We start from the raw sequence: 14,995 nt of genomic DNA, 5'->3' as shown, positions 1-14,995 counted from the left end.
TGGTGCCGCTGCTAATAACCACTAGCGGCAGCCAAGCATCGCGAGATTGCACCAGGCGAGCCCCGCCCCCTGATGTAACCCCGTCCTCCTTAAGAAACCCCCGTGTAACCCCGCCCCGCCCCCATATTGTAACCCCGCCCCGCCCCCACATTGTAACCCCGCCCCGCCCCCATATTGTAACCCCGCCCCGCCCCCATTTTGCAACCCCGCCCCGCCCCCATTTTGCAACCCCGCCCCGCCCCGGGCCACTGACCTCAAACCCTCGGAGCTCAGGCGTCCTCAAGTGTATGCTTCCCTGTAATCAAAACAAAAATACCTGGAAAAACTCAGGTCTGACAGCATCTGCTGTTAACGTTTCGAGTCCGTATGACTCGTCACCAGAACTGAGGAAATATAGAAAAGAGGTGGAATATAAGCTTGTTGAAGGGGGGTGGGGACAGGTAGAGCTGGATAGAGGGCCAGTAATGGGTGGAGGCAAAGAAGAGATTGCCAAAGATGTCATAGACAAAAGGACAAAGGGGTGTTGACGGTGGTGATATTATCTAAGGAATGTGATAATGGAGACATTAAGGGTAGAAAGCAGGACCAGCAAGTGACAGACAGCCCTAGTGGGAGTGGGATGGGGGGAAGGGATCGAAATAGGCTAAAAAGTAGATAAAACAATGAATGGAAATATCCAGCTCTACCTGTCCGACCTTTCAACCAGCTTATATTCCACCTCATTTCTATATTTCTTAGTTCTGATGAAGTCATACGGACTCAAAACGTTAACTGTGTTCCTCTCCACAGATGCTGTCAGACCTGCTGAGTTTTTCCACGTATTTTTCTTTTTTTTTCAGATTTCCAGCATCTGCAGTATTTTGCTTTTATCATCCCTGTAACAACCCATCTGACTGTCAATGACACCCCAAAACCCAAGCAGAAAGTGCTCTCCTTTTTTCTTTAAAACAAAGCCACACAATTAATAACTCACCCGCAAAAGCTAAAGTGAATTTCTAACACCTCTAATAATATCATCGCTACTGCCCGCCTACACACTGGTCACAGGTGGTCTGAAGTGTACCAGGGTCCCACCACATGCTCCCACTCCAGGGCTACGCAGCTGCCTAGGGCAAGATCACAGAGGAAAGGCCCATCAGTGCACTGAAGTATATATTTTGCCCAGCGATCCATGTAAACACATATTAGATGGATTATGTATTATGTAATTTTGAAAACGTTTGCTTAAATAATGCATATGTCTCCCAAAACCTGCTGAATGATGTCTGCATGTGACATCAGAGTTCCTGACCCCTGGAGTAATATCTATGCAACTTACCCATTCGCTAATTCAAATCAACAGAACTTTTCATACCCTTAATGTCCCCATTAGCACACCCTTTAGATAATATCACCACCGTCAACATCCCTTTGTCCTTTTGTCTATGACATCTTTGGCAGTCTCTTCTTGGCCTCCACCTATCACTGGCCCCCTATCGAGCTCTCCTGTCCCACCCCCTTCTACCAGCTTGTATTTCATCTCATTTCTACATATCTTAGTTCTGATGAAGTGTCATACGGACTTGAAACGTCAACTGTATCCCTCTCCGCAGATGCTGTCAGACCTGGTGAGTTTTTCCAGGTATCTTTGTTTTTGCTCTAGATTTCCAGCATCTGCAGTGTTTTGCTTTTGTCTAGAACCTTTCATAGTTTAGCATCATAATCTTAATATTTATAGGGCTGTAACGATAGGAATAAAGCTTGTATTAAAAAAAAATAAACCAAAAACAATTTTGTTTAAATATTTAAAGCTGAATGAATTTGGCAAAGTCCAATATAAACGTTAGCAGCTGAAGGGGTGGGGAAGATTTCCACGCCTGATTCCCATCCACTTACTGGAAGTGTACTTGCATAGAAGCTGACGTTAAGGGGAAGTTGGGAAGCAAATTCTGATGCAATGATAATGAACTAGTGACATGTGGAAATACAACAGTAATTATGTGCAAAGTGCTTTTGGATATCCTGAGATTGTGAAATGTGCAACATAAATGCAAGTTTCTTCAAATTCACCCGTGTCTAGTCTCCTTGTATTTGTGCACAGGGATAGTTTCTCCCTCTTTGTTAATCACACCCTCTGCCAACAAACATGTCCCTCAACAACTGCAGCTCTGTTTCCCCATGGGAAAACATTGTCACATTCATTCAATAGCACTGAACAATCTGCAGTTGTTTCTACCACTCAACCTTACTACCCATGAATCATGCAGTAGAATTAGCATTACTTTTGTCGTGTTTTTTCTACCCTTCCTTCTCAAAATTTTGACTTTTCATTAATCACTGTCACATTTCTAAGTGCCATCTTACCAAGCCTCAACTTCCTAAACCAGAGAATGTTTTCACTAGTCTTAATATCCAAATAAGTCATGACACTGAACCTAAAAACCCATTAACACAAATTCTACTAGGTTTAAAAAGTTATGACCACAAAAAAAGTACCTCCAGCCCTTGGAACATCACATCAGACTTCATTCTACTTCTAAACTTGAGCAAAATTTAAACAAACAAGCAATTGAGTAATAGAATACCATATTTCCAGCAAACATTCAATCTGCTTCTTCAAAAAGATAGTAAAACAGCTTAACTAAATGCTAAACTATTTCTCTATTTACACAGCTTCCCTGTTTCTGGCCCCCTCAAGAGAAAATATCTATCCACTTCTGAGGGACTGTGTTTATTCTATTCAGCTGCTCAAACCCATTTAAAACTTGCTGTAATTATAGCTCACAAAATATTCAAAGTTTACTAGAAATTTGACAGCTAGTCTAATTTAACAGATTCATAACTGAATCAAAGGGCAGATTTTCCATTCTGGGACTAAGTCCCTGGTGGAAGGCGGAGAGTGTTTCCTGCCATGGAGGTTAGTGGAAATTCACGTCAGTTCGTGTGACGCTGGCCTAATTAATTATGTAGTGGGCAGTTTCCCCGATGTTTTGCATACTGGGGCAGGCTGGATGGCATGTGCCCCACCATCAAATCCGGGCGCCATATTTAAAAGGTGCCCAGAAAGGAACCTAGCCACCATTCAAGGGGGTGGCCTGCAAATCACACGGAGCTCTGGCCCCCAAATTCAGTGATGCCTCCCTGGAAGCCCTGCTGAATGAAGTGGAGGCCAGGAAGGCTGTCCTCTGCCCAGAGGATGGAAGGAGGCCAAGTCAATAGGCCAACCCGGCATGGGAGGAAGTCTCCAGGACAGAGGTGCCCACGGTGTCCACCGGAGGATTGCCCTGCAGGGCAGAAAATAGGTGAATGGCCTCATCCACTCTGCCAGGGTAAGTGAACCCTCAACTGCTGACACTCACTGAATGTTAGGGGGAACATGGCCCTCAGTGGCAACGTGATAGGGTGATGCCTCATAGTCCCACAGCAGTCTATCTACTCTGCAGTTGGCCACTGTGGGTTCCTGACCCTTCCACTCACACAGCTCATGTCTGGGAGGTGGGGGAAGAAAGGAGCAGAGGCGCTTCGGGCTCCAGCAAGCACCGCTAATGACATGCCTCTGTCATGTCACCGCTTTGGAGGGCGCTGCCCCAGAATCCTTGTGGACAACTTGCAGTGCATCAGTCACATGGCACACAATCCAGTGGGTTATTTGTAAGACTGGAAACATGATAAAGATACATGAAACCTAATAGCTCTCAACCCCATCTTCTCTCTTTGTGCAGGGTAAGTTAAGGCACAATAGGAGAGAGGGGGAGAAGACAGGATGGGGCTAGCCACACTTCAAAGACCTCACTGACTTCGAGGAGCAGGCAGCCAAGCTGGCTGGGCAGGAACATGACTAAGCCTGCGGAGATGGAGAGGGCGGCGGGCATCCTCCATCCTGTAAGGATCCATGCATGTCATACTGAAACCTAAGGGTCACGCATTCCTCCATATTGGAGGCAGCTCATACAGTCAGTCACTCTCTGCTCTCACTTACAGGTGCCTGCAGGAAGAGGGCAAAGCAAGAGGAAGAAGCCCTGTCCAGTAGTCACACAAGCCCACAGAGTACTGAGGACATTGAAGAGGAGGAAGAAAGTGCACCTGATGGGGCGGCACAGCAGTCACCTGCGCCCTCCACCAGCACAGAGACACACACCTCGGTGGGTACTAGATCTAGTTCAAGCAGGACCTCACATTCTAGTGGTTATCGCATAGACACATGTCCGCAGCAGGAGGAGGCAGGGTCAGCCAAGCTCACCAACGCTCGGAGGACTGCTGGGGAAAAGGCACCTGCAAGATCCAAGTAGGTTGGTGAGCCTCTGAAATCGGGCTTCCATGAGATGCTGGAGAGGCAGGAAGAGGCGAGGGAACATCAGGCAGAGGGGGAGGAGGCGGTCAACAGAATGGCACGTGAGGCAGAGGAGACCTTATGCCTGCTCTCTGATGAAGTGGTTCAACCTGTGCATATGTGGAGGTCTCCATGGGGAAGGTGGCGGACATCATGGAGAACCTGGTCCAGCAGATTCTGCCAGAGATGCGGGCAGACTGGCACCCCATTGCTGTAGCTGTGGGTGAGCTTTCACAGTCTCTATGCAAGGAGGGCGGGGGGTGGGGGGGTGGTGTGGTGACAGGGCACCTTGACCTCCCTCCAGGTGCTGCTTCCCCTCAAGGAATCATGCAGGGCCCTCGGGCACCCAAAGTAGGGGGAGTGACTGTTGAACACCCCTGAGACATCCACTTATGAATCTCCAACAATGTCCAGCCTCGTGGAACCCCTTTGCTTGTGACCCCTTCAGCCTCATCCAGTGACCACACCTGCCCCACAACAGGACAGCCAAAGTAAGCCTGCGCCTCCAGGCCTTGGATTTCCAGAGTGCATGTGCAGGAAGGCAAAGGTCCTGGGCCCTTGCAAGCCATGTGCAAGTGTCTCCTGTGCACTCTAAGCCTTTGTCCTTCAAACTCACATCTGTCCCAACACCACAGGATTGTCAGTACTCCATGCTGGGGTTCCCTTTTTGGTTGTCCAGTTGAGCTGTCCTGCATCTCCGCTCACTCCCGATAACCCAACCCCCATGCAGCATCTCGAGATCTCCACCACGATGCTCTGCATATTTGCTTGCAACCATGATTGTCGTTGCCTTCCAGATGCAGTCAAATACTTTTGCCCCCTGCACCACCGCACCCCCCCCACCCACCCCCCATAACCATTACCCACCCACATATTACATTTGATTTCCCCACGGACACCCTATAGCCCTCCCCATCACCTTCCATCCCCTACCTCCCCATGACAGTTGATGTATCTCCCCCATTCTGCCGACCCTTAGAATTTGTTCCTCCTTCTGTCTCCCCTCTAATAACCCTCAGCTGCCTTTCACCCAACACAGGACTCTCACCCACCCACACAACCAGCTCCCACTGCCCACTTAAACCTCACCATTCCTTCCTATCACCCATTCCCCAAGTTTACCCCCCAATCACCTCTCCACACCTCCCCCCTCCCATTCACACCCCTGGTGTCACTCACACCTGCACACCCCACCTACCTGGCCAGACTCCAACATGGCCCTTCCCACCCACTACTCCAGACCACCTCATTCACGACCCCCGCAGCATCTCCCTTTCCTCTGCCACACCTAACCTCTCCTGACCCCCTCTAGGCCTCCACACACGCATCCCCACCTCTTCATTCCTCTCCTCCTGGTCTAATCCATCCATCCATCCACCAACCCACCAACCCCCACCCCCCAAGCCCAGACCATCACAACCCAAGCATACCACTTGCAGTGAGAAGATCCACCTCATGGGAGAAGCTGCAGCGAGATTCCACGTGGTTAACACTCCACCCCACCCACTGGTACACATTGTGTCCCAGGGTCCACAGCTGCTGGAGGCCTCCACTCAGGTCTCCAGAGGCTGCCCGAGGCCTTCTTCAGGTATTTTCCGACATCTCTTTGCCATGTTAATCCTGATTTGTTCTGGCCTGGCAAGATATCATGCTGGCAGCACGGACAATAGAGCACAGTGGTGGTGGGTGGGATAGGAAACGCCTTCATCTGCATCCCATTAACAGGATGAAAAACTGTTTCACTACTGGCTTTGATGGGAGTGACAACCCGCCAGGTATACGGGAGCACAAGCTCCTACCGTCATTTTATGCCGTTGGGAAACCAATTTTCAGCTCCGGTTGTTTTGTCCCCACCCACCTACCCGACAGCCAGCCATTAAAACCCACCGTGGGGAGAAGGGGGAACTGGAAAACTCCACTCAAAGTCTGTATAGAAGTCATATTTTTAGACTCCATCTCAGGCTACCAAGATGACTAATAAGCTGGTAAAGTTTTCAAGAAATAGGTTTGTGGCTACACAGATGACTCTCATGCATGGTAGCCTATTTTAAAGCAATGTTTATCAGAGCAAAACAAAACAGAACAACTTGACATTTTTCAGAAATAACACATGAGAAAAGAGCAATCGGGGAGTTTTGGGAACAGGAACCATCAATTAGCCATGCACAAAGTGCTTTTGAAAGGGTTCTTAAAGCATTACATTCCAGTCTATCTATTTTACATTCACCTATGTATACATATACCTATCCATTGATCATCTGGTCAACAACTGGTTTAAGTCAGATTCCTTATAGACATTACAGGAAATAGCCCTGTAGCACATACTGAATATTTCAATTTATTTAATTACATTGCAGATGACTACTTTCAGATAACAACTACCAAGTTACATTGGTCAAGCCTTCACACCTCATATTAGGAGGTATACAGCTAAACAGGTATTTTGATAAAAGTAGCTAACTACCTGAGGGCTACTGAAAGCAAATAAAACAGCTTTCACAAATCATAGTATGTATATCCCCCTCCTTGAATTCCATATTCTTAATCATATTTAATTATCGGTAACTAATCCACATTTTAGTTGGCCTTTTCAGATTTAGGTATTTTGTCTCCTACAGAATTATCAGGTCCGTTGTGGTTTCAACTTATGTCAAATTGAGAGGTGCAAAGAAAAGGGATTGATACAATCCAACTCAATGGTCAATTTTCAAGAACAACAATAGTTCACCACTTAGCTGCAAGACTCCTTTCTCCTTCTATCTTATCAAAGCTGAAAGGTATAGCTTCCTGAGTGCCCCAGGAAGAAAAGAATCTTCTTTTTAGGGGGAAAAAGACAACCTTTCATCAGTTTCACACAATTCTCCATTGCCTTTATAGCAACACCTCAGCAATAAATTCCACAGAGGAGACAATTAACATTTCAAATAAACAACTGTTTCAGAGCATTCACCCATGTAGAATTCAAATTAGCTTGGATTTTTACACCCGGTTTTGGAGTACATTTTTATTGCACTGACCATTAATTGCAGCTACAATAAATGCTTCCCATTAAGGAGATTGATTTAGAGTTATATTCTAACTCTGTGAACAAATTCTATTGGGAAATAGGAGAAAGAGAATAGTCTCTCTCAAGGTATATAGACCAATCAACTTAATTGTTCTACTTATAACTAAAGCAAGCCTCTTCTGCCAATTTAAATTCGATATTCAGTGTTGATTTCCTTACTGGAATTAAGCATTTTAAATGGAAAACTACAATATTTAACTGTATAATAGGTTGAGAGTTCAAAGAAAGCATTTAGGCTCTAGTTAACAAGAAACAAAAGGTAACCATAAATGGGACTTTTTTTGGTTGGCAGAATGTAACAAGTGGTATACCACAGGGATCAGTGCTGAGGTCTCAACTTCTTACATAAATTACTTGGATCAAGAGGTCAAAAGGTATCGTTGCTAAATTTGTTGATGAAACAAAACTAGGTAGGAAAGCAAGTTGTAAAGAGGACTTAAGGAGGCTACAAGGGGACATAGATAGATGAAGTGAATGGGAAAAGATCTGGGAAATGGAGTACACAGATACACAGCAGGGACTCACCAAGACTCCTTAGACAGCACCTTCCAAACCCACGCCTGCTACCATCTAGAAGGATAAGGATGGCAGGCATATGGGAACATCATCACCTGCAAGTTCCCCACCATCCTGATTTGGAAATGTATTGCTGTTCCTTCACTGTCACTGGGTCAAAATCCTTGAACGCTCTCCCTAACAGCGCTATAGGTGGACCTACAGCATGTGGATTGCAGTGGTTCAAGAAGGCAGCTCAGCACCACCTAGCCAGCGATGGCCCATGCCCCATAAATGAATGAAAAATAAGTATAAAGTGGGTAAATGTGAAATTGTCAATTTTGACAGGCAAAATAAAAAAAGCATATTATCTAAATGATGAGAGATTGCAGAGCTCTGAGATACAGAGGGATATGGGTGTCCTAGTGCATGAATCACAAAGAGCAAGTATACAGGTACAGTGAGTGATTAGGAAAGCTAATAGTATGTTATCACTTATTGTGTGCGGAATTGAATATAAAAGTAGAGAGGTTATGCTTCAGTTGTACAGGACTATATCTGGACTACTGTGTACAGTATTGGTCTCCTTATTTAAGGATATAAATGCATTAGAAGCAGTTCAGAGAAAATTCACTAAATTAATATGAAGAATGGGTGGGTTGTCTTATAAGGAAAGATTGGCTAGGCTGGGCTTGTATCCACTGCAGTTTAGAAGAGTAAGAGGTGACTTGATTGAAACATACAAGATCCTGAGGGGCATTGACAGAGTAGATGTGGAGAGGATACTCCCTCTTGTGGGAGAATCTAGAACTGGGATCACTGTTTAAAAATAAGAGGTCACCCATTCAAGACAGAGATGAGAACTTTATTCTGAGACTAGTGAGTCTTTGAAACTCCCTTCTTCAAAAGGCAGTGGAAGCAGAGTCTTTGAATGTTTTTAGCGCAGACCTAGATAGATTCTTGATAAACAAGGGGGTGAAAAGTTATTGGGGATGGGCAGGAGTTTACAATCAGATCAGCCATGATCTCGTTGAATGGCGGAGCAGGTTTGCGGAGCTGAGTTGCCTACTCCTGCTCCTAGTTTGTATTATCAAAGTTTCTCTTCCCTTAATAGAATTATAAGGGGACATAATGTCAACAGACAAAAAATACAGGTGTCCCCTTTTAGAAGGCCAGAACCAATAAAGAGCTAAGTGTTAAAACAAAGGAAATGTATAAAATCCAAATCAGCTACGCTAGACTGAGAAGGCCTTAAGGGTACCAGCGACAGCCAGGTGCACCTTCTCCAGGGCTATCTGAAGTGGTCAAGGCCATGGATGAGAGGCAGGCAGTCATAGCAACCACCCCACAGGCCACATGCAATTTGGACCAATGAATGGAGGCTCAGTGATAGCATTCTTACCTCTGAGTTAGAAAATTGTGGATTCAAAGTCCTCCCATTGAAACTTGAACATGCAGACTGCAGTTCATTTGAGGGCATGTTACACTGCTGGAGGTACTATCTTTTGGAAGGAATATTAAACCAAAATCTTATCTGTCCTCTCAAGTGGGTATAACAGACCCTATTTGAAATTGAGCAGGGTATCTAGTATCTTACCTCAATGATCTTTGTGGGACCTCGTTCTAAGTAGCTGCCATGTTTTCATATACATAAACAATAGCCATGACTCAAGTTATCTCATTGACTTTGGAATGTCATAAAAGGTGTTATAAATGCAAGTTCTTTGTAAAAATTGTATACAGCGTAATAGAACTGAGTATGAATGATTCACTACCTGACCTTTAAATAATAGCGGCAGCCTTTGATGTGGCAAATCAAAGTTGGGGATCAGACCCAAGCCAGAGTAAAATGAAGTTAGGGGAGGGGGAAACTAAAGCAGAGTTGAAGGGGTAGATTTTAAAGAAGTTTTCAACTATTGGAAGAAATAGAAAAGGGGGAAAGAGTTCCAGGGCATGAAAACAAGATGGTGGAGTGGAGGGAGGCATAAACTTGCCATGTTATGTCCCCAATCTGTTGATCCTGACAATTCCACTTGGACTGCACTAAAATAACAACTTGAGTCCAATTGTTAATGAAGGTGAATTTAAAAAGTAATTCACTGCCCTCCATCTATCTAAAATATAAAAATCGTACAACTTGTGCACATTCCTGACTGCCTCATTTCTCTTCAGAGTCAGCTCAAAAGGAAAGTAAAAAGATGGAAAAAAATTCTCAAGGACCATAAAATATCACCATTGATGTGGCTATGGCCTCTTGATTTTCATCTGTATGAACACAATGGGGAGAATTTAATGCCCTCCCCCAAGGCGGTTTGCATTTAATCAGGCAGAAAGGTGTTGACTGAGGACCCTGCTGCTTTCCTGCCTCTACCCCAATTAAGTCCAGGAGGAGGGGCTCATGGATGGTGTTCCTGCCCTGCTGCCAATTCAGACCCTTAAATGGGCAATTAATGCCCACTTATAAGTCTCATTCTACCACCGCTGATAGTGACCGATGGAGGAGTTACCATGCAAGAAGCCCTTGCAGGCTCCCAGCGGAGGCCCCTCATTAAAAGGCACTCAGTGCCTGATTGGACCCAGCATCGTGAATTGGGGACTCCTCTTTGACCCCTCCTTCCCCTCCCCCCCCCGCCTTAATCCCTGTACCCGTGATCCCCACTTTGGCCTGGAGTCCTTCAGCAATTCTGGGCCTCTGATGGATGCATTGCTGGCAGCTGCCAGGCTCCTGCTGGTGCTACCTGCAATGCACAGATGCAGGCCTTTGATTTGCTGATACATCTTGGGGAGGTGGGATTTCTGGCCCAAATCCTTGTTCCTGGGGAAGGCTCGCCATTGTCCACATAAGTGGGCACTTAATTTGGTGGGCCTTCCTAAAAGGAGACATTGTGGGGCTCTTGCCAGCTCTTCAGCCAGCAGGTGAGACCCTCTTCACCTGCATTAAATACCACCCAATGTTTGCTTAATAGAAATTAGCTTAAAGGGATACACATTTAGGGCCATAGTTCTGGTTGGCCTGCTCCCTGATATGAAGCGGAATCCATGGCCACAGACAGGATAGGGCAGCACCAAAAACAGAGTGGCTCCCAAAGGAGCTGCCAGACCATTTTTCCCAAAGTGTCCAATATTTTGCGGGATCAATTGCCTTCTCCGACTGAAATTCTGCGGCCTTCAGTCTACTCGTGATGGAAATGACGCCTTTCTGCAAGTTGTTGTGAAAATATCTAATAACTTTTAGTTTGGGAATTGAATTTTTAAATGCATTATAAATGGGGGAAGAAACCTGACTTTGAAAGATTGGTAAGCAGACATGAAGTGATTGCAATTCAAAGAGGTGTCCTGTGTTTATTAAATAAAGGTTAGGGTTAGAAGTGGGAAAACATTAAGCAATGGGATGATCCCTTTCTGAATCATGGCAGAGGTGAGATGTCTACAGTTGTCTTGTAAAGGTAAAGACAATTAATTTAGACCTCTATCTGATGCCTCCCAGAAGTACCACATTGCCATGGGGATAGGTTGAGGGGAAGGTACCCTTTTAGTTTGGGTTTAGCTGTGTGATTTCACACAGAAGCAATTAGCTGGAGCCAGGAGGCAGCTTTGAGACAAGCAGAGTGAGAAATCTGCAAAGAGCTATAGGCAACTAGGCGAGAAAGCAATGAAGCCCATGCTTGAGCTGGGGCGTCCACAATTGTGAGGTGGTTAAGGAAAGTTAGAGGGTCCCCCAGAAAAATGCTAGTGGAAGGACCCCAAGAAATTTCATACCTTGAAGAACAGTAGGAAAACTGAGGAGAATCAAAGTGAATTTCTGAACGCTATGGCACACCTTGGTTTGATCCCAGGAGAAGTGAAGGGACTCTCAAGATCCAGAAAGTAGGGGAACTCCTGGGTGGAAATAAAAATAGAATGGGGAGTGACCCATTGGGGTTTTCAGGCTTATAGAATAAGTGTTTATGAAACATAGAGCCTGAACCTCCATAGAGTGGCACTCAGTGTCGGATTGCCGCTCCGGTCCTAGTTTCTTACCTCGAAATCCAGCCCTTTCTTGCCTGATCTTCCGACACAAGGCCGGGTGAGAATTGTGTAGGGAAGTGCACTCCTGAGGTCTTCAGTCCAGGGTTCGAGAGTCAGAGGTGAGGAAGCCATGCCCCCCTTTTTATTTTTAAGTCACTCACTGCTGTAAAGCAGGGAAGTTTAAAGGTCCAGCCACTTTCAGAAGCCATGGAGAAGATAACTTTGTAAGATAAGTGGGTAGGATTTGGAACTAGGGGGTGTCAGGTCATTGGGGGGGTCAGCTGTTGGTCAATTGGGGAGGGGGAGGGCAGGTGGTCAGTGGTGGGGGGTTGGTCGGTAGGGGTAGAGATGGTCTGGGGACTTTGGTCCGGTGGTCAGTGGGGAGATTGGGGGTCAGGTGGAGAGTGGGAATTGTCGGTCAGATGTGGTTTTTTGGGGGCGATTGGTTGGATGGTCAGTTGGGGGGTGGGGGTCGGTAGGGAGGATTGATTGGTGGGGTGTGGCTGTCAGGTCATTGAGGGGGGTCTGGTGGTCAGTGAGGGGATGGGTCGGGTGGTCAATGGAGGAGGGTCAGTTTTGGGGGGGGTCAGGTGGCTAGTGGAGTGGATTGGTCAGAGAAGTCGGTCAGTGAGGATTGTCAGGTGGTCAGTAATGGGTAGGGTTGGTCCAGGGGTTCGGTTGGTCAGAAGGGGGGATGGGTGGTCACTAGTGGGAATGATTAATGGGGGGGTCAGGTAGTTAGGGTGTGTCCCGTGGGTGGGGGTGTGGTCAGACGGTTGTGGGTCGAGTCCCGTGGGGGTTGCGGGGGGTGGTGTTCAGTACTATAGTTACCCAGGTACCCAGGAATTAGAAGTGGTTTTAATTCTTCTAACTTTTCCTTGGTAACTGTTCCTGTAAGACAGTCGGAACTACCCAAATTGTATGATTTAAATCGTACTTTCAGATGGTTCCAATTGCAGGGCAATTGCCCAATGGAAGTTTGAACTTCCCAGGCAATTGCAATTTCCATCTTTACCTTGAAATTTCCGAGGGAGCTCCCGGTGCACCTTTGGGGTACCCCCAAATAAAAACACCCTGGAGCCCAGAAGTTAAGGGCCATACTGTTAAGTTAATAGCATTTACTTTGTTTAATTCTTGTACAGTAAAAGTTTTTGCTTAAAATATGAAACTTTGTGGTGCAATTATTTCAGTTAATAACCAGGAGTTTGAATTTCTTTCTAACGGTTTATGGTCTCCCTTGAGGCCTTAATACGATGTCCATACCAAAATTTCCAGGCCTCCTTTCGTCGGTGAAAACCTGATGGAATCAGGTGCTGCCCCCTTATTTGGTCCTTCACAGCCCTTCACAGAGAAATACTTTGAGTCCTTACAATTTAGTAGAAAAATGCATTATGTTTCACATGATAACCTTTTCTTCTAACATGTAAAATAACACAGTCTCAAACTAAAACAAACAGGACCACAAGCAATTTTCTCTCAATAAAACAAATAATATATACATAGAAATGATTACTTCGCTATAGTTTTATCTTGGTAACAGCTTATAATGAAATTTGGACCCTCAGTGACAGTATAGCCTGTTAACCATTCCCATGTGCCATTTATACGTAATACAACATATTACATGAAATCTCTGCCAAATATTCTCCAACAATTAGTAGAGACTCAAAAAAATGATAAACTTGCATTAAAACAATTAATCTTTGTAAACTGCAGAACATAATGAAAACTATCCGAATCATGGAGCCAAGTGTGGTGTGCAGACCCTGAGTCATATTTTAAAACAAAGTGCACATATTTTTCAGGCAGACCTCTGTAAAGCTCTGAAGGTTGAACAATTTCGAACAAGCAGGGTATTTAGTTGAAAGCTGGATCCCAAAGCTCACAGGTTGAAATTGCAAATATTGACAAAAATAGTTCTAATTATTGGATCGGGAACAGGGCTTAAGTAATCAATTTGAGATGTTGGTCCTTGAAGTTTCCCGTAGATACTTGATGAAACATGTATGCTATTGCCAGACTGCTCAATCATTTAGGTGAACTATTTCTAGTGCTGTATTTCCTCTCCAGTTGTGTGTTTTTGCAAATATAATGCAAATTTTATAAGTGCTAGAGAACTGAATGAAAAATAGAAAATGAAGGTAACATATGGCAGGTAAAACAGCATTTGTGGAAAGAACAACCAAGTTAACATTGGTCTTCAATCCATTCATGGTTTCACTCCAATCCAATCCCTATAACTTCCTCCAGGTCCACAACCGTTCCTTTAAAAACCAACTCTTGTGTATTCATTCCTTCCATTTCCCAATTTTGACAGCTGAGCATTCAAACGCTCATACCTGCACTTTGGAATTCCCTTCGCCTCTCCATCTTAGGACTCTCTTTAAAGTGCATCTCTCTGACCAATTTTTTGGCTATCCATCTCAATACTTCTTTCTTTGTCTTGGGTCTATTGAATAAACTAAACCAACTCAGAGAGGATAAAAACCCTTGGTCTGGATGGATTGCATCCACATATTTTAAAAGAATTTACAGATAGTGAAGGCATTGAATAATTTGTTAGGAAAAGGCATAGTGTCAGAGGGGTGTCGGAGAACTAGTGTTAATTCCTATATCTAAGAAGGGGGTCGGAACATATCCAGGGAATTATAGACCAGTCAGCCTCAGTGAAGCCCTTTGGGGCATTTTTCTATATTAAATGTATTTTGTTTCCCAAATCTGTGCCATTCTGTTTTAATCTCTCAAAACAGTTTTTCACCCTTGTCACAGCATTGAAATTATTCTAATTTAAAATTTACAAATGACATATTCTGTGATTTGTGACCATGGTGTATTGTCCTTCCTTGTCCTCCTGGACCTCTCTGCAGCCCTTGACATAGCTGACCACACCACCTTCATTGTAAGAAAACTGGGTCCGATGTCCTGACAAATACATGCCAAGGAGCCAGGCAAATTCTTAACATCCTCTCATTACCCATTACTAAGGAATTTTATGACATTTTTCCATTGAATTTTAGATGTAGAGTGAGTGATGCTTGAGTCAGCTCATCAAAATGCCTACTTCAACCAGTTCAGACTAATTTTTTTTAGTTTCATGCCTTAATTAAGATACTGCA

This window comes from Carcharodon carcharias, chromosome 7 (assembly GCF_017639515.1).
Source record: "Carcharodon carcharias isolate sCarCar2 chromosome 7, sCarCar2.pri, whole genome shotgun sequence".
Lineage (NCBI taxonomy): Eukaryota > Metazoa > Chordata > Chondrichthyes > Lamniformes > Lamnidae > Carcharodon > Carcharodon carcharias.
The sequence above is the reverse complement of the archived record's forward strand: the minus strand, read 5'-3'. Positions refer to the sequence as shown.